This window comes from Mesoplodon bidens (assembly GCF_964165515.1).
Source record: "Mesoplodon bidens genome assembly, chromosome: Y".
In the NCBI taxonomy this organism is placed as follows: domain Eukaryota; kingdom Metazoa; phylum Chordata; class Mammalia; order Artiodactyla; family Ziphiidae; genus Mesoplodon; species Mesoplodon bidens.
The window spans coordinates 44,954,817-44,981,371 of NC_138180.1; the positions used below are offsets into that span (position 1 = coordinate 44,954,817).

The following is a 26,555-nucleotide window of genomic DNA, read 5'->3' on the forward strand; positions in this document are numbered from 1 at the left end:
TGTACTTTCTCTCTCTTTTCTCCTTTTGGGACACCTATAATGTGAATGCTGGTGCATTTAATGTTGTCTAGAGATCTCTTAGGCTGTCTTCGTTTCTTTTCATTCTTTTTTCTTTATTGTGTTCCATGGCAGTGAATTCCACCATTCCGCCTTTCTGGTCGTTTATCCATTCTTCTGCCTCAGTTATTCTGCTATTGATTCTTTCTAGTGTATTTTTCATTTCAGTTATTGTATTTTTCATCAGTGTTTGTTTGTTTTTTAATTCTTCTAGGTCTTTGTTAAACATTTTTTGCATCTTCTTGATCTTTGCCTCCATTCTTTTCCAAGGTTCTGTATAATCTTCACTATCATTATTCTGAATTCTTTTTCTCAAAGGTTGCCTATCTCCACTTCATTTAGTTGTTTTTCTGGGGTTTTATCTTGTTCCTTCATGTGGTACATAGTCCTCTCCCTTTTCATTTTGTCTATCTTTCTGTGAATGTGCTTTTCCTCCCACAGGCTGCAGGATTGTAATTCTTCTTGCTTCTGCTGTCTGCCCTCTGGTGGATGAGGCTATCTAAGAGGCTTGTGCATCTTCCTGATGAGAGGAACTGGTCTGGAAGAGTTTCAGATGGGTAGGTGGTAACTCTTGCCTGGATGTTTGGTAAAATTTGCCTGTGAAGCCATCTGGTACTGGATTTTTTTTTTGTTGGAAGTTTTTGTTTTTGTTTTTTGTGGTACGCAGCCCTCTCACTGTTGTGGCCTCTCCCGTTGTGGAGCACAGGTTCTGGATGCGCAGGCTCAGCAGCCATGGCTCATGGGCCCAGCTGCTCAGCGGCATGTGGGATCTTCCCAGACTGGGGCACGAGCCCATGTCCCCTGCATCAGCAGGCGGACTCTCAACCACTGCGCCACCAGGGAAGCTCTTGTTGGAAGTTTTTTATTCACAGTTTCAATTTCAGTACTTATGATTGGTCTGTTCATATTTTCCATTTTTTTCTGGTTCAGTTTTGGAAGGTTGTACCTCTCTAAGAATTTGTGGATTTCTTCTAGGTTCTCCATTTTACTGGCGTATAGTTGCTCGTAGTAGTCTCTGAGGATCCTTTATATTTCTTTGGTGTCCACTGTAACTTCTACTTTTTCGTTTCTAATTTTATGGATTTGAGTCCTCTTGCTTGTTTTCCTGATGAGTCTGGCAAAAGGTTTATCAATTTTATTTATCTTCTCAAAGAAATAGCTTGTAGTTTAATTGATTTTTGCTGTTGTTTTCTTTGTTTTTATTTCTACTCTGATTTTTATGATTTCTTTCCTTCTGCTGATTTTGGGTTTTGTTTGTTTTTTCTCTGGTTGCTTCAGGTATAAGGTTAGGTTGTTTCTTTGAGATTTTTCTTTTTTCCTGAGGTAAGATTTTATTGTTACAAACTTCCCTCTTAGAACTGCTTTTGCTGCATCCCATAGGTTTTTGGTTGTCATGTTTTCATTGTCATTTGTTTCTATGTATTTTTATTTCCTCTTTGATTTCTTCAGTGATCTCTTGGTTATTTAGTAGTGTTTTGGTTAGCCTCCATGTGTTTGTGTTTTTATAGTTTTTTTTTCCTGTAATTTATTCCTAATCTCATGGAGTTGTGGTTGGAAAAGATACGTGATAAAATTTCAGTTTTCTTAAATTTTTCGAGGCTTTATTTGTGGCCCAAGATGTGATCATTCCTGGAGAATGTTCCATGTGCACTTCAGAAGAAAGCGTATTCTGCTGCTTTCAGATGGAATATCCTATAAACATCAATTAAATCTATCTAGTATATTGTGTCATTTAAAGCTTGTTTTTCCTTCTTTATTTTCTGTTTGGATGATCCCTCCATTGGTGTAAGTGGGGTTTTAATGTCCTCCACTATTATTGCATTGCTGTTGATTTCCCCTTTTATGGCTGATAGCATTTGCCTTATGTATTGAGATGCTCCTATGTTGGGTGCACATATATTTATAACTGTTATATTTTCTTCTTGGATCTATCCCTTGAGTGTTATGTAGTGTCCTTCTTTGTCTCTTCTAATAGTCTTTATTTTAAAGTCTATTTTGTCTGATATAAGAATTGCTACTCCAGCTTTCTTTTGATTTCCATTTGCATGGAATATCCCCTTACTTTCAATCTGTATGTGTCTCTAGGTCTGAAGTGGGTCTCTTGTAGACAGCATATATATGGGTCTTGTTTTGTATCCATTCAGCCAGCCTGTGTCTTTTGGTTGGAACATTTAATCCATTTACATTTAAGGTAATTATGGATATGTATGTTGCTGTTACCATTTTCTTAATTGTTTGGGGTTTGTTTTTGTAGGTTCTTCCCCTTTCCTTCCTCTTTTGTTCCCTTGTCATTTGATGACCATCTTTAGTGTTGTGTTAGGGTTGCTGTTTGTTTTGTGTGTGTGTATCTGTTATTTCTGCATTTGCTGTGCCCATGAATTTTTAAAAAAATATCTTTATTGGAGTGTAATTGCTTTACAAGCTTATGTTAGTTTGTGCTGTACAGCAAAGTGAATCAGCTGCATCTATACTTATATCCCTATATTCCCTCCCACTTGAGCAACCCTCTCATCCCTCTAGGTGGTCACAGAGCATCGGGTTGATCAACCTTGCTATGCAGAGGCTTCCCACTAGCTGTCTATTTTACACTTGGTAGTGTATATGTGTCAGTGTTACTCTGTCACTTCGTCCCAGCTTCCCCTTCCTCCCTATGTCCTCAAGTACATTCTCTGCATCAGTGTCTTTATTCCTATCCGGCCACTCGGTTCATCAGTACCATTTTTTTAGATTCCTTATGTGTTCATTAGCATACAGTATTTGTTTTTCTCTTTCTGACTTCACTCTGTATGACAGACTCTAGGTCCATCCACCTCATTACAACCCATGAGGGTTTGATACAGCAGTCTATATATGTACAAGGCTGTTTTAAATTGCTGGTCTCTCTCCCACCTAGAAAAGTTCCTTTAGCTTTTGTTGTAAACTGGTTTGGTGGTGGTGAATTCTGTTAACTTTTGCTTGTCTGTAAAGCTTTTGATTTCACCATCAAATCTGAATGAAAGCCTTGCTGGGTAGAGTATTCTTGGTTGTAAGTTTTTCCCTTTCATCACTTGAAATATATCATGCCACTCCCTTCTGGCCTGCAGAGTTTCTGCTGAAAAATCAGCTGATAACCTTATGGGGATTCTCTTGTATGTTATATGTTCCTTTTCCCTTGTTCCTTTTAATATTTTTTTCTTTTCTTTTTATTTTTATCACTTTGATTAATATGTGTCTTGCCATGTTCCTCCTTGGGTTCATCCTGTATGGGGCTCCCTGTGCTTCCTGGACTTAAGTGAGTGTTTCCTTTGTCATGTTAGGGAAGTTTTTGGCTGTAATATCTTCAAATATTTTCTCCAGCCCTTTCTTTTCTTTTCTTCTTCTCCTGGGACTGGTATAATGCAAATGTTGGTGTGTTTAATATTGTCCCAGAGGTCGCTGAGACTTTCCTCATTTCTTTTCATTCTTTTTTATTTATTCTGTTCTGTGGTAGTGATCTCCACCATTCTGTCTTCCAGTTTACTTATTTGTTCTTCTGTCTCAGTTATTTTGCTATTGATTCTTTCCAGTGTATTTTTCATTTCAGTTATTGGCATTCATCTCTGTTTGCTCTTTAACTCTTCTAGCTCGTTGTTCAACATATCTGGTATCTTCTCACTCTGTGCCTCCATTCTTTTTCTGAGATTTCGCATCATCTTTACTATCATTACTCTAAATTATTTTTCAGGTGAATTGCCTATCTTCTCTTCATTTAGTTTTTCTTGTGGGTTTTTATTTTATTTCTTTGCAGCATATTTCTGTGTCATCTCACTTCGTCTCACCTCCTGTGTTTGTGGTCTTCTTTCCACAGGCTACAGGATTGTAGTTACTCTTGCTCTTGTTTCTGCCCCCTGATGGATGAGGTTGGTCCAGGAGTTTGTGCAGGCTTCCTGGTGGGAGGGACTGGTGTCTGCCCTCTGGATGTTGGTGCTGGGTCTTGACCGTCTGATGGGCAGGGCCTTGTGAAGGGGTGTGCTTTGAGGTGGCTGTGAGCGCAGTATGTCTTTAGTCTGCTGATTTGTGAGGCTGTGTTCCAGTTTTGGTGGTTGTTTGGCCTGAAGCTTTCCAGCACTGGAGCGGGCAGGTTGCTGCATGGGCCTGGTTTTTCATGCTGATATGTGGACCTCTGGGAGAGCTCACTCTAATCATTTTTCCCTGGGCCATTCGCTACCAGTGTCCTTGCCCTCTCAGTGAGCTATAGTCGATCTTTGCCTCCCCAGGAGACCCTCCAAGACCCCTAGGTAGGTGTAGTGAGGAGGACCTCACTGTCCTTAGTTACCTGGCCCTTGGGTCTCTGCTGTGGTTTCAGCCCCATCTTTGTGTGTGGGCCGCCCACAGGGGTCTGCCCCAGAGGCTGTGCCAGTGCACACAAGTCTGCCCCGATGAGGAAGGGGTTCAGAGGCAGCGGTAGCCAGGGTTGTGGGATCCCTGCTGGGGACCAGGTACATGGGGTAGCAGGCAGCCACAAGCACGTGAGAGCTGGCCCCGGCAGGGACCCGGTGTGTGGGGGAACCAGCAGATGTGATGCAGGAGAGCTGGCCCCAGTGAGGGCTTCTGCTAGTGCCCAGCCACGGGGGCCTTTCCTAGTGCCTGTCTGTGGGTGCAAGACTGGCCCTGGCAGCAGCAGGGTGTGTGGGGGAGCCGGTGCAGCATCCACTGATATAAATGGTCTCATTTAAAAACACACCCTAACAAGAACACCCAGAATAATGTTTGACTCAATCTTTAGACATTGTGTCTCAACCAAGTCTGACATATAAAATTAAACATATAAATACATTGCCCTTATAAAAACATATGGATCCTACTTTGCCCACTGTAAAGGGGGTGGTGGTGGATGTTGCACTAAACAGAGTATATTTCTAGTAGAAACAAGCATTGCTACAGAGGTTGACTGGGTTTAGACTTTAGAGTCAGGAAATAAGGGTTTGAATCCCAGATATACAAGATACCAACTTTTCATGTGGGGGCACTTAATCTTTTTGAGCCTCAGTTTTGTGTTATAAAATCGTAGAAAATTATACTTCTCTCATAAGGCTGTTGAGGGAATTAAATGAGTTGACAGACATAAACCATGTAGCAAGACCCTGTCACCTAGTAGGTACTTGAAACATTTAACTATTTTCATATAATAATATTTTGTATAATAGTGTCTAAAGATAACTATTTCAAAATTTCAGTGATTCAGACAGTCTCAGAACATTGAGATCTCTTTTTTAATAGCTTTGACACTTTTTAACAGTGGAATCTTTTCTTCTTTCCTTCCCGTTAAATGACATATTCTGTGTAAGCAGACTGTCTGAGATGGAGAGAAGGGAGGGGATTGCCAAAGCAGGGGTGAGGATCCCCGACTCCTGCTTGGCCTCTCCCTTTAGCTACCCCACCTCACTATGCTGGGACACCTTCAGGACAGAGTGAAAGCAGCTGCTCTCAGTCAACCTTCATTCCTTTCGAGCCACTTGGGTGGAGGTAAGGTCAGGGCCCACTTCTGTGGCCTTGCAGTTGAACTTTTGTTCTCCAAGACACTTTGTGGTGTCTGCCAATGAGAGGCATTATAGCAGTGGTCCCAAACCTTTTTGGTACCAGGGACAGGTTCCGTGGAAGACAATTTTTCCATGGACGGGGGTTTGTGGGAGGATGGTTCAGGCACTAATGCCAGTGATGGGTGGGTGATGGTTCAGGCGGTAATGTGAGCAATGGGGAGTGGCAGATGAAGCTTTGCTCACTCTTCCACTGCTCACCTCCTGCTGTGTAGCCTGTTTCCTAATAGGCTGTGGACCAATATTGGCCTGTTAGGAACCCCTGCATTATAGGGTTGCTGATCCCTCTCCCTCATGGGAATTGGGGCCTGTTTTCCTCCAGGTAGTGGCCGTTCCCATTGTATATGCTGGTGCCTTGACAGGCAGCTGGCGCAGTGCCTGGCTTTACTGATGGCTGCACTTAGACTCTGTAGCTGCTAAAAGATATAAGGAAGCCACAACACCTAAGTACAAAGCTGAAGCTGATGTGGTTAGAGTCTTAGTTGTGGGCTTAACAGTGTGTGTGTGTCTATACTCTATGACTATTTGATTACCATTGACTTTCAAGCAATTAAAAACACTTTGTTCAATGCAGTATAATTTCATTTCTCTATATGGGTGTCAGTGTCAAGTGACAATTCATTTGCTGTATTTTTCATTCTGGAGGAGTCAGTAGACCTGGTTAACAGTGGCATTGACTCTTACAGAGAAATCACACTTTTCTGGCCTTGGGTTTTTGCTTGAAAGTCTACAGATTTCATTTGAGTGATGAAATTAAAATGTAAACATATGCATAAATGTATGATATACATCCTTTTCACAGAATGAATGGAAGAATACATTACCGTGTAAGTAATTTTCATTTTTTCCTAAAGAAAAGTTGGGCCACGTCATTGGTAGATGCAGTCCTATGAGAATGATGGTCTTTTATTTCTGCCTTGTATTAGAGAATCTTGGTTCTCCATAGAGTGCCTACAATGGAAAACTGTGTGGGCTTTTCTTCTTTCTTTTTTTTTTTTTTAATTTTTGGCTGTGTTGGGTCTTCGTTGCTGTGTGCAGGCTTTTTCTAGTTGTGGTGAGCGGGGGCTACTCTTCATTGTGGTGCACTGGCTTCTCATTGTGGTGGCTTCTCTTGTTGGGGAGCACGGGCTCTAGGTGCACTGGCTTCAGTAGTTGTGGCACACATGCTTAGTTGCTCCGTGGTATGTGGGATCCTCCCGGGCTAGGGATCACATCTGTGTCCCCTGCATTGGCAGGCCGATTCTTAAGCACTGCACCACCAGGGAAGCCCTGGGCTTTCCTTCTGTTTTATATTTTCCTACTATGTATGTCCTGGTGTTTCTGCAGTCTGTGGATGAACAGCCCTGTTCAAGGGACCTCACTCCGAGTCTGAGCTCTGAACTGGATATGGAGGAGAACATCATCTGTATTTCTGATGTAGCTCAGTCCTGGAATAATGGCGCTCTCTTTCTAGTGTCAGTTACCTGCATATTTAAAACTGTACTGAGAGCATGGAGGTCAGTCTAATTATAAGTAACATCCACCAGCTAAAAATAATCATTGTAAGAAGAGACTCCTCCAAGTTGGTTGTTCTGGGACCTGATTAATGTATGAACAAATCTACTTCTACCTCTAGAGAGTGAAGTTCAGTAGGGATCCGGATAGTTCTGATGATCAGCTGGGTTTGGGAAGCCCATTGCAGACTTGGCATCCTCATGAAGTCACCAAGACTTCTGGGAGTTCAGAAACTTCTCAAGATGACACAGTTAACTTGCATGAGATCTTGGACCAAGAGTCATCTCCTGACTTCTGATGTCATCACATTGTACAACCACATAGTGCCTCCTGTGTAAAATTGTAGTGAATTACACTGATTTTTTGTGAGTTTATACTGGTAAGAAGGTATGAGATGGACTGTTTATGCATATCACTTTTGACTTATAAGTCTGCGTAAGGCACTTAGGAGTGAGGGAGAAAGCCAGTGATTATGGTAAAGGTGGGACTAGTTTTGAGGGATGATATAAAAGAATATATAAAGGGCTAATATGCCTACTCCTGCCATCGTTTTTGACTCCCCGTTTTTAATAGCCACCAAGAGGAACTTTTTATATTTTATCACTGAATCTGACAGTGACTCAAAGGTGATATAGTGTTAAAGCTTACCACCTCAATGGTTTGGATGAACTGTTGCATGAAAGAGCTGGAGTAGGCGTTTAATGAAAGGAGAGCAGAGAAAAAAGAAAGAAATTTTGCCTGTAGTCCAAGTTTTAGTTTTTGTTCACTTATTTTAACTTTCTTCATGAAACACTCTGTAGTTAAAAAATATATGTACCTTGCTCTAAAAATGTGTAAATAAAACTTTATGCTTTATAGGAACATTCAAAGCAATGTGTATATGAGGAACATACACCTCTCTAACTGATCCATTATGGAAGTGCCCATGAGGCCAGGCCTTGCTGGGATGTAGGGGTGTCACCATTCAATGTGTGGGGTCCCCCAGTGCATCTGTATCCACTTTCCAAGGAAGAGGACTCGGGACCAGTTTTCATAAATATTTTGTTTGCTGCAGATGGCAATTATAGCAGTGCTGTTGAGCCCTGAAGCCCTATTCCAAAGGGAGGGAATGAATTCCTGCTTGTTCTCTCATTCCAGTGGTGCTGATGGCTCAGATCAGCTCTGGTGCTGAGTTTTGCTGTGAGTTGTGACATTTGTGGCCAGGAATTTGTTAATGATAATAAAGTACTAGAGTTGGTGAATTATTTACTTTTTCTCTCATGAGTAAGTAGACTGAGCATTATCCTGATAATAATAATCAGCTCAGACATTATATGCCAGGTCTCTGCCAAGTAAGCCCTTTCCTTACATTTCTCATTAAATGGGAGGGACATTTTTAGTGTCCTCATTTGAGGCATGAGGAAACTGAGGTTTAAAGAGGTGAAGTGTCTTGCCCAGGGTCCCACTGTAGAGCTGGAGTGTCACTTATACTCACCAGCATGCCAGGATGCTCTGTGAGTGGAACAGAAGGGAGCTTGGACTGGCTGTTAAGCATCTGGATTTTTCGGTAACATGGGGGAAACAATTTAGAGCTAGAATCTGTGTCATCGTGGATCTGGAGCCTGAAATGCAAGCTGGTGACTTTCCAGAGAAGGAGTTCGTTCTCTCTCTGGCTACAGAAAACTGCGTCCTCTTTAAAGGGTGGAGCCAAGCCTTGTCTTATTCAGTGCTCTGCTTCTACCACCCTTGCTGCACACAGGGATTGGCTGGAAGGATGTATGAACAAATGGATGGAAGGGAGGGAGGGCAGGAGGAAGGAACAAGAAGAAATGAAAGGAAATAAGGAAGGAAGTATATTAGTTTATGATTTATGGGTGGGTAGATATAAGGAAAGAAGAAATAAAAGAAAGGAAGGAGGAGAAAAATTTCCTTGTATATGTATTTGAATTGAAGGAAAGAATTGAGAAGATGGCTAGGAAAGAGTAACAAATTGGAACCAGAATGAAATAAAAGAGATATGTAGAAGAAATGTAGAATTTTTCAACTTTGCACAAAACTGTTACTGATAATTTACTGTTTTTAGCTTTACCCCATATATTCTCCCTGCACACAGATCTCACTTATGTTTATTTATTTTTATGTACCAGAAAGAAAGAAGGGTTTTTTTTTTCTTGCTGTCTTTGTGTGTGTGTGTGTGTGTGTGTGTGTAACGTTTGGGGTTACTGTTATTATTATTTAATGGAATGTTATAATCTCGCATAGAATGACTCATATTTCTTTTTGAACCAGGATTGATTGAAAGATGTCAAGTGCTCACACCAGCTACAAACTGGATGAGGCACAGGCTATAAGGAGCAAACTCAGGACCATCAAAAAACCATTTGTACAGGCGAGAAGGAAAGGCGGGACCTGATGCAAGTAAGAGGACCCAGTGCTCTTCAGAACCCACATCCGTCCTTCCGTCTGCCAGTCTGCTTGTCTGTCTTTCTTTCCTCTCTGTATATATTCACATACATACATATGTATCCTCCTTTTCTCATCTATATATGTCTGTGTATCTATACACACATGCATGTTAATAGGTTTATTATGTTATGTATATATAATTTATATATGTTTAAAAATTTTTTTAAATTGGGAATGTTCATGTTGTTCAATAATCAAAACAATTAAAAAGGTATATAATAAGAGGTCTTGGGGCTTCCCTGGTGGCGCAGTGGTTGAGAGTCCGCCTGCCGATGCGGGGTATGCGGGTTCGTGCCCCAGTCCGGGAGGATCCCACGTGCTGCGGAGCGGCTGGGCCCGTGAGCCATGGCTGCTGGGCCTGCGCGTCCAGAGCCTGTGCTCTGACACGGGAGAGGCCACAACAGTGAGAGGCCTGCCTATCGCAAAAAAAAAAAAAAAAAAGGTCTTGGAATCATCATGTCCTTTCATAGCCCATAATTGCTTTTTTTTTTTTCTTTTTTTTTGCGGTACGCGGGCCTCTCACTGTTGCAGCCTCTCCCGCTGCGGAGCACAGGCTCCGGAAGTGCAGGCTCAGCGGCCATGGCTCACAGGCCCAGCCACTCTGCGGCATGTGGGATCCTCCCAGACCGGGGCACGAACCCGTGTCCTCTGCATCGGCAGGTGGACTCCCAACCACTGCGCCACCAGGGAAGCCCCATAATTGCTTTTAATGGTTTCTTGTGTACTCTTCTAGTGTTTATAAGGACATAAAAATAGCCTTCATGCAAAAGCTAATTATATTCATTCAGTTTGTTCTTGCTGTCTTACTCATATAATAATACTATCCTGTACTTTTGCAAATATATACAAAACTAGCTCTTTATTCTTTAGCTATAGCTGCACAGTATTCCATAATATGGATGTTGAAAAATTATATATCTGAGCTCTTGTTAGTTTTATTTTGCTTTATTGTTATTACTATCTTTTTGGCCCCTTTTTGGCTCCTGTAGCTTCTGTTATTTTGAGAAAAAGATGTGCTTTTGCAAGTGGATATATGATGGTCTTTTTGCTTGATGCTGTAATGCATTCAGTTTTTCCTTTTATGGTCTCTCATTTTTACTTCTTTTTTTTCTGGCTATACCATGTGGCTTGTGGAATATTATTTCCCTGACCAGGGATTGAACCTGTGTATCCTGCAGTGGAAGGGCAGAGTCTTAACCACTGGACCACCAGGGAGATCCCTATGGTCTCTTTTTAGTTATAGTTTTTAATTTTTTTTCAGTTTTTCTTCATTTACTCAATCCGCTAAGTGGGCACGTACAACCTTATATGCATTTATATAGATTCTGCACAGTATAAGACATACAGGGATATATAAAGTAAAGATCAAGCATAGAGGCAAAATAAGACAGGTGCATATATAACTTTAATGTATACCAGTGCTTCCTAAACTCAAGGCTGTAGTGAATTAAGCAGAGTTTCCTAAATAGTGGTTAAAATGCACATTGTTGGGCCCTAACCTATTCTAGTGAATTAGAATGACTGTAGTTGGGGTCCACAAATCTGTATTTGTAAATGACTTTCCAGGTCATGGTAGGTAAATGGTGTATTCTTAGTTTAGTTGTGAACAATTGTAACAAGACTAGCTACCATTAGTGAACCTACTGTGTGCACAGAATTGGATGAGATGTTCTGCATGCATTACACATCTAATCCTAGCCAAAACCTCAGAGTGAACGTAGTGATATTTGATAGTGTATATATTGAGGTTTTGACCCAGGTCAAAGCTGGGTTCCCTGCTCTGGCCCCTCTGAGGCTACAGTGCATAGCAGTGGATAAATCATCAACTTGCTTTGCTTGAGAAAGGATAGAGTGTTTATGGAAGGAGTTTCAAGTCTCAGAATTTTCTCTGAGATGTCCATAGCCTCACAATCTATGGGAACCTCCAGGAAGAGGCAAGAGCAACACCCTCTTTCACTAAAATCAAATAAGTTATTTTAGCTTTCTTATACTAAAAACTGACCCCTTCTAAGAAAATTTTGTTTACAACCACGTATACAAGTTATATTGCACTAAAATCAAATAAGCTATTTTAAAATCAAATAAGTTATTTTAGCTTTCTTATACTAAAAAATGACCCCTTCTAAGAAACTTTTGTTTACAGCCACAGATACAAGTTATATTGCACCCAGGTATTCTGGTTCTTGAGTTTGTAGTAAGAACCGTGGAAGAGGAATATGTTCAGAAATGTAAAATCAGTGTAGAAAATTTGAAATCTGTTTAATTTTTACACTAAGAGGTTCTGTTTTCCAAAATTTTTGTGGTTTCTGGCAAACTAGCATGTATATTAACTTTAACCCTGTACAATTAGGGTGGAAAATAGCAGGTTGTAGAAACCCATAATAGAGGTGACATGGAAGATTCAGAAGTCCCAAACCCTTGGAAAAAGAAAAAAGAAAAAAGAAAAAAAGAAAGAAAAGAAAAACTGATGGATCCAACATTGTGGGCATTCTGAAAAAGAGACAGAGGCTTATAGGAACCACACAAATTTACAACAAGAAAAATCTATGTTCAAAACACTGCGAAATTTCATGGCATTTTTACTTGATGCCCCATCCCTTGCCCGTGCCGCATTCCATTCCCAATGCAGTACTATCTTGGTCTTGAGGAAATGGTATCTAGCTCCCTGCCTTGAACTGGAGGGATCACAGCAGACCTTATGTAGAAATTAATGTGTATACCTGTTTAAATCTATTTTGGGGTTACCTTAAAATCTGATGCGAGGTGTTCATTTTGTATAACTTGGAACCTGCATGAGAAAAACATCAGTCACTGCTCTAAAAGTTACAAGGCTGACAGTAAGCATGGAGTTACCTTGGATGACAGCTTATGAGTGGAGTCATACAGTAGAGTCATACAGTATTTAAGGCCCTGAGAAGAAGTTGGGATGAGACTCTGGTAAACTAGGACATCTAAAGCAGTTATATATGAGGAGGAATTTAGAAAGCTATGGGTATGCAGAGGTAAAAGACATACTCAGAAAAGTCCTCAGATGACCTTTAGAGCTTGTGCTGCTCTCTTAGGCTCAGAGTATAAGCTAAGTATAGCTAAGTGGTAGAGGAATGCCTGAGAAGAGAGCCAGTCTGCAAATATAGAGAGGTGGTTTACTTTTGTTTTTGCAGCTCCTGGAATTCAAGGAAGTCACTATCAAACATTAGCTAAACATTAGATAAAGGAACCAGACTTCAGTGATCACACATAATTAGGAATAGTCTTTGTAAATATAGTTTGTAAAAAAAAAAAAAGGACTATTGTAACTTTCCAAAAAAAAAATGCCATGGGGAAGAGGGAGAACTTGATTTTTAGAATTACCATATTATAAAAGTTAAATGTTCAGTTTTCAACAGAAAATCACATGGCATACAAAAAAACAGGAAAACATGGTTCATTCTAGGGAGGAAATTAATTGACAGAAAGTATCTGTAAGAATCCCAGATATCAAACATATTCTACAAAGACTTTAAAACACAGGTGTAAGATATCATCAAAAAGCCTAATAAAAAATGTGGACAAAATACTACAGTAAGTCTAGAAGACAATGTGAACAAAATGAGAATACTGACAAAGAAAAATCCCATATGCTAATGATGAACAATTGGTAAAGAAAACATAAATAAAAGAAGGTTATCCCATGCTCATGGATTTGAAGACTTAATATTATTCAAAGGATTATACTATCCATAGTAATCAATATTTTCAGTACAATCCCTGTCAAAGCCCCAGTAGTGTTTTCTTTTTCAGAAATAGAGAATCCGTTCTCAAATTCATATGGAATTTCAAGGGACCACCTAAGTAGTCAAAACATTTTGAAAAAGAAAGACCAAGGTGAAAGGACACATACTTCCTGATTTCAAAACTTAGCGCAAAGCCACAGTAACAAAACTGTGCTACTGGCATAAGGACAAACATATGGACCAATGGAATAGAATACAGAGCCCATATATAAGCTCTCATATATAAGGTCAATTGATTTTCCACAAGGGAGTCAAGACTGTTATTCATTACTGAAAAGGAAACTGTTCAACAAATGGTGTTGGAAAAACTGGATATTCACATGCAGGGGAATGAAGCTGGACCCTTACCTTACACTATAAAAAGGTTAACTCAGAATTGATGAAGGATGTAAATGCAGGAGCTAAGATTACAAAACTCTTTGAGGAAAACACAGAGGAAAATCTTCAAAGCATTGGATTTGGTAGTCTTTTCTTGGATATAGCACAAGAGAGCACAGAGAATAAAAGAAAAAAATAGATAGTTTGAAGTTCAAATAAAGTGTTATGCATTAAGTGATGCCAGCAGTTAAAAGGTATCCACAAAATTAGAGAAAATATTTGTAAATCATATATTTTTAAAGTATCTAGCATGCAGAACAAGAACAGAAAATCTCTTAAACCTAAAAAAAAGAAAGGCAAACAATTCAATTGAAAGGGGATAAAACCTAAACAGATATTTCTCGAAAGAAGATGGACAAATGGCTAGTAAGCATATGAAAAAATGCTCAGCATAATTAATCATTGAGGAAATGCAAAGCCAACCACAGTGAAATAATATTTCCCACACAATAAGATGGTATAATTTAAAAACTGCACATAACAAGCATTGGTGAGGATATGGAGAAATCAAACCCTCGTGTGTTGCTGTTGATTATAAAACATGCAGACACTCTGGAAAGCAGTTTGAGAATACTTCAATAAGTACAACTTACTTTTACTGTATGATCCAGCAATTCCACTGCCAAATTTATATATATGTAAAAGAATTTAAAACAGGTATTCATACGAGTTCATACATATTCATAGCAACATTATTTTTCAGTAGAAAAAATATAGAAATAATGTGCTTATCAGCTGATGAATGAATATATATTCCACTATATATATAATGGAATATTATTCAGCCATAAAAAGGAATGAAGTAGTTGACATGTTATGTGTTTGAATCTCAGAAATGTTATTATAAATGAAAGGAGCCAGACACAAGTTGTATGATTTTTTTATATGAAATATTCACAATAAGTAAATCGTTAGAGAAAAAAAAGTGATTGTCATTTGCTTAAGGACAGGGAAACAGTGATACTGCCTGTTCAAAGTGGAAATGTTTTGGAACTAGATAAGAAGCAGTGGTTGTACAACATTGTGATTGCATTAAATGCCACAGAATGGTTCAGTTTGAAAGCATTGTGTTAGGTGAATTTGAGCTCTCTAAAACATATATGAGCACAGTATGGGAATTGTTTTCAAATTCTCTGTGGTTTACCTATGAAGGTCTCAAGGGGATGTTAGCATTTTTTTTTCTTACTAACATTACTGTTTTTCTTTAGGAAACAAAGATTTTAAAAGCTAGGTAAGGGGCTTCCCTGGTGGCACAGTGGTTGAGAGTCCGCCTGCCGATGCAGGGGACATGGGTTCGTGCCCCGGTCTAGGAGGATCCCACGTGCCGCGGAGCGGCTGGGCCCGTGAGCCATGGCTGCTGAGCCTGCACATCCGGAGCCTGTGCTCCGCAACGGGAGAGGCCACAACAGTGAGAGGCCCGCATACCGCAAAAAAAAAAAAAAAAAAAAAAAAGCTAGGTAAAATGGTACCACAATTATTTGCCATTTTAGTCAAAATCCATCAGACTCACTTAATCACTGGATTAAAGTACAAAACATTTTATTAAAGGTGCAAGTAGTGAGAAAATTTTCTTTTAAATCTAACTAGAACAGAGAGTGTGGTGGGCCAACTGCCTAGTGAGGGTTGGAGACCTATAACTCGAGTGAAATGACTGCTTTAAAGAGAAGGGAAGCATTACATCTCTCTTCAAATAGTTTGCTTTACTCTGTTACAGAGCCTGGTGAACCTTACCAATGGTTTCAAGAATTTCTCCTTTATTACTGACTCTCTGCAGGATTTTTCTCAGAATTTGGACTCACTTGTAGATTCTCATTTGCCTCAACAGTTCTGTGATGCTGTATCTCAAACAGATATCATTGGAGAGGTATGCTTGCTTAAGGGACAAGAAACAAGTGTGCTAAGAGAGAAGGGCTTCTTTTGTGTTGCCATCAGCAGTTTTGTTTAATTTTCCATTTTCACAAATATTTAATCTTTCATGCAGTTAGGTTGAAAGACAGCATATTGTTTGATTCTCTCTTGTGAAGGTTCAGTAGTATGGGATGTTGTTAAATTGTTAGCTACCTTTGTCTTTGTGACTTGGATTTTTTAAAAGAACAGAACCCTTTGCAGAGTTGAGTTTAAACATTTTTTCAACAAAACATGACTTTCTAATGCACAGATTGGCAAGTTTTTTCTGTAAAAGAATCAGACAGTGAATGTATTAGGATTTGGAGGGATGCAGTGTCTGTTAGCTATTCAGCTCTGCCATCTAGTACACAAGGAGTCATATGTTCTAGATGAACAAATTGATGTGGCTATGTTCCTATAAAACTTTACTTATAAAAAGAGGTGGAAGAATGGATTTTTCCCCTGGTTGCCTGAGGATTGACTTTACAACACTGGGTTACTAAAGGCTTTGTAGCTGAGGCACTCTTGGCTTCTACTTTGGTACTATTTGTCATTGTTCTAAAAGAAGGTTAGGAAATTTACCTGAATTAAAATTAATTCTGTTTCAGACTTGGTAGAATTTCAAAATGCACTTTTGATAATGTGTGATCCTTGAGTTAGGCGAGGGTTGGGAATCAGTACTTGAAACTGGACTGTGAACATTTAAAAGCAGTACTTTTGTAATGTCATTGAGTGACATTTGCTGTTAATTTTTTGCTAAATAGAAAGCCACTTGGACTGCTTCTTTTTCCTAGGCCTTATTAAACAAAGTTGTGTAAGTGGAAATCTGAAGAAAGAAGAAGATGAAGAGAGAAAAAAGAAAATAGATTGACATCAAACTCAAGTTTTAAAATAATTAGCTACTCTTTTAAAACTCAGCAAACATTTCCTCTTTTGGAAGTATAATTTTCTGGGACAGCCTATTTTCAGGTTTCCCCTCATTGTTCTTAATAGTACACTTGTACATTTTCAACCACATGTATTATTTGGTTTAAAGAATATGGTCACTAACTGTAACACACAGGGAAGAATCTGTTAACTCAAAAAATAATTTTTTTTTCTAAAGATTTTGGAGAGACTGAGAGAAGGAAAGAAGTCTGACTCACTCAGTTTCTTTAATTAGTCATTGCTTCTTGTCAGAAGGTTAGAATTAGAATGTAGGTATTTCTAACTAGCATGAGGAGAAACGGGTAAGATCAAAGACTTTTGTAATGATTTATGTAGAATGTCCTAAAACTATTAGTGTGAAGCTTGTTACAGAGTTATAATAATAATAAATTATTCTTATTGATGAGACTCTGAAGTGTACAGGGGCAGCCTGCTTCCCATGTCTGACCTCATTTTAACCAGTTGTTCCCATCTCTGTTATGTAGTATGATGAGGAGACTAAAGTGCCAGGTTACCTAAGGTCTTAAAGCTGAGAGAGGCAAGTCTGGGTTCAAAATTACATCCCTGATTATTAAACTCCTTCACTGTCTACTACATCATGTTACTATAGAGAAAAATATCAAAAAGCTATGCCCAATATCATAAGTACATATGATATCATAAGTTAGCTCTTGCTATGTAAGGCTTTAAAACTGCAGTCAATGTGTCAGGTCAATTAGAAAGTCAGTCTCAGATTAGGTGACCAAACAAGCAGGAATATACAAGGGAGAAAAGAGAGTCTCTTCAATAAAGGGTGCTGGGAAAACTGGACAGCTACATGTAAAAGAATGAAATTAGAACATTCTCTAACATCATACACAAAAATAAACTCCAAATGGATTAGTAAGGCCAGACACTATAAAACTTTTAGAGGAAAACATAGGAAGAACAGTCTTTGACATAAATCACAGCAAGATCTTTTTTGACCCACCTCCTAGAGTAATGAAAATGAAAACAAAAATAAACAAATGGGACCTCATTAAGCTGAAAAGCTTCTGCCCAGCAAAGGAAACCATAAACAAAGTGAAAGGACTAGGGAAAGACAGATGGGAAAAAATATTTGCAAAGCCACCAACAAGGGATAAATCTCCAAAATATACAAAGAGCTCATGCAGCTGAATATCAAAAAAAAAAAAAGCCAATCAAAAAAATGGGTGGAAGATCTAAGTAGACATTACTCCAAATAAATCATACTGATGGCCAAAAGTCACATGAAAAGATGCTCAACATCACTAATTATCGGAGAAATGCAAATGAAAATTACAATGCGGTATCACCTCACAGCAGTCAGAATGGCCATTATCAAAAAGTCTACAAGCAATAAATTCCACTGTTAGTGGAAATGTAAATTGGTGCAGCCACTATGGAGAACAGTATGGAGCTTCCTTAAAAAGCTAAAAATAGAGCTATGTATGATCCTGCTATCCCACTCCTGGGCATATATCCGGAGAAAACCATAATTTGAAAAGACACATGCACCCCAGTGTTCACTGCAGCACTGTTTACAATAGCCAGGACATGGAAGCAAGCTAAGTGTCCATTGACCATGGAATGGATAAAGACGTGGTACATATATACAATGGAATACTACTCAGCCATAAAAAAATGAAATAATGCCATTTCCATCAATATGGATGGAACTAGAGATTATCATACTAAGTGAAGTAAGTCAGACAGAGAAAGACAAATGTCATATGATATTGCTTATATGTGGAATCAAAAAAAGATACAAATGAACCTATATACAAAAGAGAAATAGAGTCACAGATGTAGAAAACAAACTGTGGTTAGACAGGAGGAAAGGGGAGGAGGGATAAACTGGGAGATTGGGATTGACATATAGACACTACTATGTGTAAAATTGATAGCTAATAAGGGCCTACTCTATAGAACAGGGAACTCTACTCAACAGTCTGTAATGACCTACATGGGAAAAGAATTTTAAAAAGAGAAGATACATGTATATGTAAAACTGAATCACTTTGTTGTACACCTGAAACTAACACAACATTGTAAATCACTTATACTTTTCAGCATGGCAGTTTGTTTCACCAAAATGTGCAAGCTGAGAAGGCAATAGAGAAAGTCACCTAACATGATGGGAGTAACAATCCATTGTAACATAATCACAGAAATGACTTCTTTTTACCTTTGCTCTATTCTGTTGGATCGAATCAAGTCACTGGGTCCAACCTACTTTCTAGTAGAGGTGATTACACATGGGCTGAATAACAGAAGGTGAAGATTGTTGAGGGCCAACTTTGAAGAGTATCTATTTTAGTTAATATTATGAGTCAGTTCTGAGGGCAGATGTTATGTATATGACATGTTTTTCAAGAATAGGGATTTGTAACCAGAGACTTATAAGCAATATCAACATAACATTGGAATTTGGAATTTGTGGTACATGATATAGGACTATATAGAAACTGAGACAGGAACCATTTTGGTATTTTTTAATTGTAAGTTGCTTTGTTTTTTACTAAAACATTTTTATTTGTCTCAAAGAAGGGTGAAGGCTACAAGTTTGTAAATTACTTTTAGAAGAGATTTAAGGAGTGAAGTGTATTAATCTCACTGAAGAACAAGCTCAGTGATAAACAGGGTGATGAAAAGACGAGTAGAGCATTTCTACTCTGGAAAGTTACTGAAGATGTCAAACTTCATATCTAAATATGTATACTGAGCAGAGTTTGTGGAAAGGGGGAGCTGATAGAACTGTTTAAATATATGATTGTGACTCATTTCATTGGAGAATTTCAGGGCATGATAAGCCACTTCTTCATCTTGTCATTCAGTATATTTCTAAGGCAATATACGTATAGAGAAATTCACAATAGAAATTTATTAAAATGTGTATCAACAAATTAATTACTAATCATTCAAGTAGAATGTTCTTAAATATTTGTTGACATGAAGTTATTAAAAGGAAAAAGACTTAGTGGTCATAATATATGATCTAGTAAATTCAAATCACCTTGAAGGATTTTTTAAAATTTATTTTATTTATCGTTGGCTGCGTTGGGTCTTTGTTGCTGTGTGCAGGCTTTCTCTAGTTGCGGTGGCTTCTCTTGTTGCAGAGCACAGGCTCTAGGTGAGCGGGCTTCATTAGTTGCAGCATACAGGCTCAGTAGTTGTGGCTCATAGGCTCTAGAGCGCAGGCTCCTTAGTTGCGGCACACAGGCTTAGTTGCTCCACGGCATGTAGGATCTTCCTGGACCAGGAATTGAACCCGTGTCCCCTGCATTGGAGGGAGGGTTCTTAACCCATGTGCCACCAGGGAAGCCCCTGAAGGATTTATTGAAAATACATTTTTATGACATTTCCAGGAATGAAAAAAAATAAGCCACAATTGTGTTTCGTATAAGTCTTTTTGTTTTGTCTAGCATGTTGATCACTTCAGTGTAATTGGTAGGAAAAATATTTAAATACAGCTACTGATTGGATCCAGAACACCACATTTTATATTCTAGCTCTTAAAGTAATGTTGCCCAATCCCAGTCATTTTTATTCTTTGATTTCCTTCTTTTAACATTTTGTTCTTTTATATACCATACCATATTGGAGAGAGTTATCCTATACCCCAAACACATACTAGTCTGTCTTCTTCAGATTTTATTGTTTCTTACTAGGACATGATCATTCCGTATTCATTGAGAAACTGGATATTTGAGAACAGTGTACAAAATGGGATAACATTTTAAACCTTTGTATCAACCCTTAATAAATTATTTCTTTCTTTAAAAAACTTCAATTTTGTTCGATATAATAACAAATGAATATATTTCCACTGAGGAAAAAAGAGTTCAACTGTTTGGATAGTATTAAACCCGGATTCCCAAACTCCTCTGGTCAGAGGTTGCAACAGAATTTTATTTGGTACATTTCCTTCCAGTGCTTTGAAAAATTGAAATTTAAAGAAGAATTAAAAGAGTATTTTTAACTGTTGCTGAAATTTAAATGAATTTACAATTTTGAAAATGTTTTAATATGAATTTTTATTGTTTTTCTTTTATTCCCCAAAGTTTGCCTTTGATGATAAAGCAAACCTTGTAGACCAAGTCAGATTTAATCGGCAATGTGAGGAGGCCAGAAAGAGGTAAGCAACTCATTTTAAAAATCTTGCCTTCTGCTTACTTCTTTTTCCCTGGAGAGAAATTGAACACAGTTCAGTATGTGTCTACCTAAAATTTTACCAAAATGCAGTGTCTAATGTAATACAAAATAATGGATTCTCATTTTTCGTTTAGCTTCCGAATACATGTAACAAACTGTCAAGTGCATTTAAAATGTCAAATTCAAAATATTGCTAACACTTGTAAAGATCTGATTCAGTAAGAATGGAGATTTTCCAGCTTTTTAAAATCTTCCTGGCTAGTTGAGAACTCCCTTTTTCCTCCCTCTTAGACTGAGTATCAGTCCCTCAGACCAAGCTAAGTTAAACTATTTTTTTCCATTTATTTATTTGGCTCAATAGGTTAATGTTGAGCCATTAATGGAAAAAGCCACACATAATTATTTTCAAAGACATTTTAAGAACTAGAGTAACAGGTAATAGCAGTAGATATTCCATTTCATTTTGTTTGAAAGAACTTAAATGCAATTATTTATATTGACCTAAATAATAATAAATAGTCTGGCTTCTGAAATTCAATATTTGACTATAGTTTTTGCCTGTTTGTTTATCTTTCCTAGTCTTAATTTTAGAACATGGGCAAATCTGAGACAATCAATACATCATATTTCTCCTCAAATGCTTAGGGCCCCTTGTTTTCAATATTGTCCCACTACTTTAGCATTACTCTCACCTGCTTAGAGACTTTACCTCTTTTCACCCTTTGGTAACATCTTAAAACACAGTTGTTTAAAATATGTCCTTCTTAAAGCTATAAAGCATATCAAAAAGAAATTTCTTTCATTAAAAATGAAATACTATCTTGAAGACAAAACAGCAGGATACCAGCTAGTGTAAGGAGGATACTTTCTGGCTAAATAATTGGCTCTCATCTATGTGTATAATTTATGTATGTCTGGAATTTCACTTTTCTTGGCTTCTTAGAAAATGTAAAAATATCAACAAAAGCAGATCACATGACTCTCTGCTAAGGACAAGCATTAACTGACATAGGTCTTCGGTTTGCTAAGTGGTTTTATATTGAATTTTTTCTTGCTTATTATGATGTAGTAGTGTTGGACTTTAAAATTTCCACATGTAATATTTCAAAATTCATTATCCATATTGATTATCTACAGTGGTCACATTATTAATCATATACTTCTTCTCTTTAGCTTGCTCATATTTTTTGAAGGAATGTCGCCTCTTGTGAATATTCCTCTGGGCATTTTGCATGTTTGTTCTGAAAATGCACAGTGTAGGCTGGAATTTGCCAGGCTGTACTAAACTCAGAAAATAGGTCATTGCTGTGCTTAGCAAGTAATTGTTACATGTTTTGCTGTAGCATTTACCAAACACAGTGATCAATTTCTTATTTTCTAGAGATGTAACCTTTAAGGTTACAGTGAATAACGTTTAAAATGTTTAGGTAAGTATTTAGGTAGATTATTCATGAAAGAACATGGCATTTTACCTTCTTACGTATATTTTATATTTATATTTTACATATATTTTATTTTTTAGAGCATTTTCAGGTTTACGGCAAAACTCAGTGGACAATATAGAGTTCCCATGTACTTCTTACCTATCTACACATATAACCTCCCTCACTATAAACATCTCCAGAGATGTACCAGAGGGTAGGTACATTTGTTACACTTCATGAACGTACATTGTCACATCATAATCACCTGAAGTGATTCATTAGGGTTTGTTCATGGTATTGTACATTCTGTGCATTTGGACAAATGTATAATGACATGTATCCAATATTATGCTATTCAGTACAGTGTTTTCACTTCCCTAAAAATCCATAGTGCTCTGCCTACTCATTCCTTCCTCAGCACTAACCTATGAAAACCACTGAGATTTTACTAACTCCATAGTTTTCCAGAAAGTCATACACATATAATTATGCAGTATGTAGCCTTTTCAGAGTGACTTCCTTCACTTATAATACTGTGTAAGTTTCCTTCCTGTATTTCATGTCTTGATGGCTCATTCCTTTTTAGTGCTGAATAATATCCCATTGTTTAAATGTACCATAGTTTATTTCTCTGTTCGTCTACTAAAGTAAGACATCTTGGTTGCTTCCAAGTTTATTTTTTTATCCTATGCACAATTTTATTGATGGAATAAACATATATTTCCATTGATAAAATGTAAAGACATAAAGGGAAGTGTTTCTTGATACATAGATGATATAAATAAATGCAGGACAAAATTAATAAGAAATGAGATGGAAACAAATTGCTTCCAAGGTTTGTATATTATAAACAAAGCTGCTATAAACATCCATGTGCAGATTTGTATGGACATAAATTTTCAGCTCTTTTGGGTAAACACCAAGGAGTGTGACTGCTGGATCACATGGTAAGAGTATGTTTAGTTTTATGAGAAACTGCCAAAGTGGCTGTAGCATTTTGCATTCCTTCCAGCAGTGAGTGGGAGTGCCTGTTGTTCCACATCCTCACCAGCATTTGATGTTGTCAGTGTCCTCATTTTGGCCATTCTAATAGCTGTGTAGTAGAATGTCACTGTTGTTTTAATTTTCATTTCCCTGGTGACGTATGATTTAGAGCATCTTTTTTTCATATGCTTTGCTGTCTGTTTATCTTCTTCAGTGAGGTGTCCGTTAAGGTCTCTGGCCCATTTAATTGAATTGTTTGTTCTCTCACTGTTTAGTTTTAAGTATTCTTTCTACATTTTGGATAACAGTTCTGATCAGATGTGTCTTTTGCAAATGTTTCTTCCCAGTCTGTGATTTGTTGTCTCACATGTGTTGACATTGTCTTTCACTGAGCAGAAATTTTAATTTTAATGAAGTTGAACTTACCCATTATTTCTTCCATGGATCATGCCTTTGGTATTGTATCTAAAATGACATTTCCAAACCAAGGTCTTAGTTTTCTCCTATGTAATCTTCTAAGAGTTTTACAGTTTTGCCTTTTACATTTAGGTCTTGAGTTAAATTTTGTGAAGGGTGTGAAGTCTGTGTCTAGATGCTTTGTTTTTTTTTTTTTGCATGTAGATGTCCAGTTGTTCCAGCACCATTTGACGAAAAGACTGTCTTTACTATCCTGTTCTTTTGCCAGTACCACACTATCTTGATTACTGTACTGCTTTATATTAAGTCTTGATGTCTCATAGTGTCAGTTCTCCAGCTTTGTTCTCTTCCTTCAGTATTGTGTTGCCTGTTCTGGACCTGTTGCCCCTTTAGAATCAATTTGTTTATGTCCACTAATATAAGTTGCTGGAATTTTGATTGGGATTGTTTTGAATCTATAGAGCAAGCTGAGAAGAAGTGACATCTTGACAGTGTCAAATCTTTCCTATCCATGAACATGGAATGTCTCTTCATTTATTTAGTTCTTCTTTGTATCAGTTCATCATAGTTTTGTAATTTCCTTTGTATAGATCTTGTACAAGTTTGGTTAGACTTATAACTTTCATTTTTGGAGGTGCCATGTGAATGGTACTGTGTTTTAAATTTCAGATCCACTTGTTTATTGATGGTATATAGGAAAGCAGTTGATTTTTGTATAAGCTTGTATCCTGCAATCTTGCACTAATTGCTTAAGAGTTCCAGGGGAAATTTTTTTTGTTATCAGTTTCTTTGGAGTTTTCCTCATAGACGATTATGTGAACTGTGAACAAGGACTGTTTTATGTCTTTCTTTCCAATCTGTGCACAGTGTACTCCTTTTATTTTATTCCGTTAGTTAGGACTTCCATACGACATTGAAAAGGATTGGTGATGGGGTACACCATTGTTCTGAACTTGATCTCAGTGAGAAAGCTTGAGCTTCATACCATTAAGAATGGTATTAGTTGTATTTTTTTTTGTAGATGTTCTTTATCAAATTGAGGAAGTTTCTATTTCTATTTTAGTGAGGGTTTTTTGTTTTGTTTTTTATATATACTAAATGAATGCTAGATTTTTTCAGATGCTTGTTCTGCATCTCTTGATATGGTCACATGATCTTTTTAAATCTGTTGCTGTGATGGATTATATTAATTGATTTTTGAATGTTGAACCAGCACACCTAGGATAAATCCCACTTGACGGTTGTGGTGTAATTCTTTTTGTGTTATGTTGGATTCAATTTGCTAATACTTAGTTGAGGATTTTAGCGTCTGTATTGTGAAGAGAATTTTAAAAGTGAAGTTCATGGATTTTTCTGTGTCCCTGTCTCGCAGAGTCACAAATATCCAGAGGCAGCCCTCCCAGTTTGAGAGCGAGTCCTGGCTGGGCATGGCCGAGGCCGACAGGGACCGGCTGCAGCTCATCAAAGAGAAGGAGGCCCTGCTTCATGATCTGCAGCTCATCGTCCAGCAGACGAGGCCGGCGGAAGACGTGGCCCGGCTGGAGGAGGAGCGGCGGCGCCTGGAGGAGAAGATCCAGCGCTCCCAGGCCACATCCGTGCAGGGTGCCACGGAAAGGTGGGCTGGCTGGGCAGGCGGGGCCGGCTTCCAGCGGAGGAGCAACTGGCAAAGCCGAAGGCTTATTACTCAGGCAGCTATGGCCTGGCGGAAGGTGGAGGGAGCCGGTGCCTGCCGTCCGCAGGGGGTGCCCAGGGCTCGGAGGCTCCCGGTCCCTATTACAAGTGGGAGGTGGTCGAGAATCGGATGGAGTAGGGAAGACCGGAGAACCCACGACTTAGACCCCGCCCACTCCCGCTGCAGGTGCCGGGTGCCCCCGCCCCCTATGTTTTCAGGACAGCGCCCCGGACAGGTGTCGGGTCTCCAGCCCACAGGGGGCTGGAGGCAGGTGGGGGTCGGCTCCGTGACCACGGGGGGAACCTCGTTCCTGACATCAGCAGCATCTCCGTTTCCGCAGTCTACCTCTTACTTTTATCTCCGACTTTGATTTCTCGCCAGCAAAGCCTGCCCATTTGGCAGCAGGAAGTCTCCGCTGTCTCGCTTGTCTGTTTCTGAACGTGCGTCTCTTCACCTGGTCTTGGGGCTCTTTCCCAGCGTGGGACACATGAAGCCAGCACAGAGTCCTTTGTCCTGTGTTGCTCGGCCTTTCGTTGTGTGCCCTGTCTCCTGGTTTGCGTTTGCTGTGTGTGATCACAGATTGCTGTGTGATCACGGATTGTGTGGAAGGCTCCGTCTGCTTTCCACGTTGCACAGCTGTCAGAAGTTTGGGGATATTTGCTGAGCTTTGGAGAGCCCACCGCCCATTTGATAACATACTGGCTCCTTAAAATTCACTGTGTTACCAGGATCATAAGCTGTATCTCTGTGAGCATTCTCTAGGTAGAGTTTAATAGTCACCTGAATTATTTGGTCAGTACAGATGCCCTCATAACGACTGTTTCATCGAATGTTAAGATTGTCCTCTGTATTTGCTGGGGGTTATCTCTACTTGGTTATTCATCATTAATTGATAGGTCTGTGTCCTGTCCTTAGGAGCCAGTGTCAACGCTGGAGGGAAGCGGTGTGGTTTGGAGAGTCCAGTGCATAGGAAGGGCAGAGTGCATGCTAATTTGCCTGGAGTGGTAGAGTGCCCTCTCACCTCTCTCAAAATAAACCCAGAGTTTATTGCTTCTGACTCTGCAAAGGGACTATGAAATGGAAGTTTCATCTGTGCTCTTGTGCTTCTGTATTGTTTCAGCTTAATATCGCTTTCCATTTTTCCCATGGTATTCTCTTGTGTACGTTCTGGGTGGGAGGCCCTGGCAGTTCCATTTGGTTCTCTGTTAATGGGATGGATTCAGTCCTGTGAATACTACTTGCTTCTTAGGACCTGACACCCACACGCCAGTGACTGATTCTGCCCGTGCCATGTGGAGATGCCAGGGCACAAATCCAGGGAACCCCCAGAACAGGTGTTACCATTATGCTTGGATTCAAGACCTGGGTCCCCCAAACTTGTCCAGCT

At 38.9% G+C, this 26,555-nt stretch overlaps 1 pseudogene across 1 annotated transcript in view; it reads left to right on the forward strand.

Moving 5' to 3' along the window:
- The window catches only part of LOC308609680 (protein WWC3-like), a 91,486-nt pseudogene that overhangs the window by 19,400 nt on the left and 45,531 nt on the right, over positions 1–26,555 (forward strand). Inside the window, exons 4-7 of the transcript in view lie at positions 9,375–9,503; positions 15,417–15,566; positions 20,581–20,654; positions 24,869–25,111. The product of the transcript in view is annotated as a protein WWC3-like (transcript). The remainder of the gene's footprint in view (positions 1–9,374; positions 9,504–15,416; positions 15,567–20,580; positions 20,655–24,868; positions 25,112–26,555) is intronic.